The following is a 4,307-nucleotide window of genomic DNA, read 5'->3' as shown; positions in this document are numbered from 1 at the left end:
CAGCAGCCTCAATAGCCATGCCTGAGGTTGGCATGGATCTCCCAGTGAAGACAACATATGGAGGGCCTTGATTTAAATCCTCTCATGGGATGTGCACCACTGCCTAGTATTTCGAGTAATCAGGGGTGATCCTCATTTTGAACAACTCATATTGGGGTGGGTGGCTGGAACCAAGGGTATTGCGGTTCAGATCCCACAAAACCTTAATGAAACTACCAGGGCTTGTATCTGAAGTTCGTAGGTAGGCTCCGAGGTGAGACATGGAAGGATGAATGGAGAAGAGTGATGCTCAAGTGTGGTGGTGGCTGGTGTAGTGTATAGATACAACCCCTTATAAGGTGCCTAGGTTGGGAAAGATGATGCGGCGCTGGTACGACTTGTGTATCGGCTCCGACATAGGGTTGTCCAAGTCAAATTCTTGGACATCACTTTCCAAAAGGAGTGTGTCGTATTACTACGCGTGTCGGCAGTTGTGTCTAGCATTTACTCGGTCGCAGCACGCCAACCCTTTACGCTAGATCACACATAGTACCATTGAAATAATGGCACACGGGTAATTTTACAAGCTCGCTACACCATGCGAATGCTACCTCGAAAATACAAGACAACAAGACTACTAGGATTTGATAACACTCCTGGTGGACTCAGTCCACCTTGTTGACATCTAGTCGGGTGTGCCTTGTAGATGTCGAGGCTTCTCCGTGAGCTTCAGTGTCGGAGTTGTTCGGGGTAGGACGGGGACACTACAAGAAACCTGTTAATCCATGACGGATTTCCGGTGACGTCTTGAGAAACGGTCATGGACATCCTGCTACAGCCCTAGAAGCCCGCACAAGCCCGTGTAACTATTCCCGGTATAAAAAGCTAACCCTAGAACCCTCCTCCTCAGCCCACTCCTCTCTGCCCCTCCGTCACATCCCCTCCCCATTCTCCTAGCCGCCACCCACCACCTCTTTTCCTACCTCCTCCCACAGATCGCCGCCAGCCCTCCCCCTCCCCTCCTCTCACCTTGCATCTTCGGCAACTGCCAGATCCGCCGCACCCGCACCCATCCATCCCTCTGGCAACCTTTCTCTCTCTCGTGAAACCACTCACGCCGTGGCCAGCGCCCGCAGATTCCGGTGACGTCCGCCACCGCGCACCACGCTCACGGGCTGGTCTACGGCCTGTCCAACCTCCGGTCCGTCTGGATCCGCCACTCCAGGTCTTCGGCGCTCGCCCGCGAACCCAATCATGTGGATAGGGTTTCGGCTGCGGCTTCGCATCCATCGTCGGTGCGTCTCCGGCGGCTCCTCTCCGTCGCACACCGCGCAACTTCGCGCCCTATTCGCCTCGTGGATGGTGCCCCCTAGCTCGATGCGCTCGCAGCCATTGGGCTGGACCGCGACGACCACCGTGTTAGAGGCAGAGCAGCGTGGTCACAAGGTCAAGGACCAGGGCAGCTGCGCTACATGTGCATGACGGCAGATACGCAGGGTGAGTTTCATTCCCTTCCATGCCCTACTTGTCATTCTCAATTTCCTATGGCTGATGTTCTATACGGACACTAGATCTGAATTAGATCATGTTGCTTCTAATTTTTTTCAAGCATGGTTACTGCTAGTTTAACACAAAACGTTCCCCCGTTTCTATGGTAACATGCATTGTTAATTGATGTGCCTAGAAACTTCTCGTGAGTGGATAGTATTTCACTCATCTTTCCCTATCTTCTGACTTTAGCGACTGAAGTAATGAAACATCCCATCATATTTCAAGTAGCTGCCAGCCTGTAGTTAGAAAGAAGGCTGCTCTATGCCTCCTACAACTTTGTAGCTTGTACCAAGATGTTGTGAATATTGATGGACTGTAGTCAGAAACGTAATTAGCTGCATGTTTCTTTCTGTGATTTTTTATCATAAACGTCTGAATGTCTGTATTGCAGTATGCAAATGTGATGTAAATTATGAAGCATCTACCTGGGGTTTTGCCAAGAAAAATTATAATGCTAAGCCGCATTTCACAAGCCACAAATGCATATTACATAATCTTTGATGTGAATACTAAGTAAGAAACAAAATTATATAATTTTCTAAACTAAAAGCTGGTGGAGCTGAGTTGCTATGGTTGGAACATTATGTTTTCTTTTTATTTTGTGTGACGAAACAAAACATGTACTCTAGGTGGTAGTTTTACTCAACGCTTGTGTGGCCCTGACATAACACATTATTGTCATTATCTTGTTTATTAAACTGAATTATGTCACATCCATCATCGAGTTTTCTGTGTTGTTCAAAGAAATATGTATACCTGCTATTCAACTTGGATGCAATTTTTCTTCACATTCATTTATTTTAAAAATAAATTTGGTTATTATTTCAGGTTAAGGCAAGTAGAGCTCTTCAATACTTCTTTACCATTAAGGATCCTAGTGCAAGGCGAGCTTTGTTTGAGGTACTACTCTTTTTACTACTGTACTACACAGTCAACATAGACAAATAGTTCATGGATTATAATGTTTCTTGTCATTCTGCAGGTTTACAGAGTATTTTGATGTTCACTGATGTTGTTAAAAACACCAGCAAGAATAATGCCTCACTTGTTGTTCTTGTTGAAGCTCTTGCTCTGGTGGGTTTGTACTATCTTCTTTGTTATTTTGTAAATACACTGGACAGTTGCTATGAGTTACTTTATACTAGCTAGATTGATTTAGTGGTTTGACTAAAGTACACCAATTATTGAACAAATAAGATTTCCTTTTAGTGTAACAAATTATTTTTAAAACATAGGCTGATTTATTGATTTCTATCGCATCTTATTGATCAATCAATCAGACTGCATGGCAAGGTAGCAAAGGGAATATAAGAACTGCATTTGTTTTTCCTCGTGTAGTTTTGATGTTTTATTGCAAGTCAAATAAACTTGCAGCATATGATTTAAAAATTGTGCCAGCAAGTTATCACTAGATCTGCTATGCTAATAATTTTTATTTCCTGAATCTCATGATCAATAGGGTATATGTTACTAGTTGATTTGTTTCTTTGGTCAGGTTCAGTCATGCTGCCAAGAGCAACCAAATGTCTAATGTTTGTTCCAACTTTGGGCAGATCATATTTGTATTTGATGCTGCCTATAACATCCGCTTCGACATGATAGCTGAAATCAAGAGGGTTGACGGAGACAAACTGAATAAGAACTTGTATGTTTTGTTGACGCAAATTGGATTGTGCTGGTTCCTGACCTTGCCATGTTTTGTATTTTGTCAATTGATGTTGTAATTTATCATTTCATGGAGGATGCTGTAAACTGCTATGTTGTATATACTTGCGGCTATAGCTCCATTAATACTACACGTCTATGCATTGTATGACAAATATCTTGTGGTGGGCCAAGCTGGCATTATGTTCCGTGTAATCCATTACGATAAAAAATGTACATGCTCAAAATTGGACCAAAAGAAATGGGATAATTGGATGGACTAAATTTAAATTATACCAAAACCATGACGGTTTCCATGACGAAATATAGGATCCACGTAGGCAGCCATGTCAGTGCAGACGGTCAATCCGAAATCCTACGTGGCGCTTGTCCATGATGGTTTGTTCTGTCATGAAGGCTCGGGCCTAGTTTGGGCTGGGTGGGCTTGGGTGCAGACCCGTGACGGTCAAGATCCGTCATGGATGGTACAGTGTCAAATTATGACGCGATATATGTGATGGATTTCTACTCCGTCATGGATGAACATCCACGACAATTTTTCATTGGTCCGTGACGGATTGTTACTATCATGGATTAACATATTTCTTGTAGTGGGAGCTACAGTGCTGGGATAGCGATGATGCCCCTCGTGGGGTCTCGTGGTCACAATCCCGTTGGAGTAGGTCTCCAAGAGACGACGAAGTTCCCTTGGGAAGGCGAAGGCATTGCCGGGGTAGATGATAGGAGCAGACCTTGGGGGCTCAACTGGCCTCCCAAGCAGCATTATCAGGGTGTCGGTGTCGGTTGCAGCTGCACTTCTCACCGATGTCAGGATAGCAAGTGTCCTGCGGGTTGCAATCAGGTCATTGGTGACCTGGTCGAATAGTGCTTCTTGCGCTCTCAGGATCCGACTCATGGTCTCTGTCGGGCTACCATAGCCTCCACGGCTATGGGAGTAGAAGAAAGGGCGAGTGTTAACCCTCGGCAACAAGTGCCGGAGATTAACTATACCCTCTTGGGCTGCAAGTTGGATGGCTTGGGGCTCGTCGGAGTTCGTCCTCCCGGTGAACCGGTACAGACGTTCTGATGTGGTTCCCCTCCCGTAGATGTGTACTGTGGCCCAGAAGTGATGG

The 4,307-nt window shown here is 45.4% G+C and overlaps 1 long non-coding RNA gene across 1 annotated transcript; it reads left to right on the top strand.

Moving 5' to 3' along the window:
• Positions 1 to 902: 902 nt before the first annotated feature.
• Positions 903 to 3,368, top strand: LOC123099844 (uncharacterized). The gene is made up of 4 exons (XR_006448250.1): positions 903 to 1,476; positions 2,359 to 2,430; positions 2,513 to 2,604; positions 3,084 to 3,368. It is a non-coding gene; the product is annotated as an uncharacterized lncRNA (long non-coding RNA).
• Positions 3,369 to 4,307: the final 939 nt, after the last annotated feature.

Source organism: Triticum aestivum, chromosome 4D, assembly GCF_018294505.1.
Source record: "Triticum aestivum cultivar Chinese Spring chromosome 4D, IWGSC CS RefSeq v2.1, whole genome shotgun sequence".
Classification (NCBI taxonomy): Eukaryota; Viridiplantae; Streptophyta; class Magnoliopsida; order Poales; family Poaceae; genus Triticum; species Triticum aestivum.
This window is presented reverse-complemented; position numbering and strand designations above follow the sequence as displayed.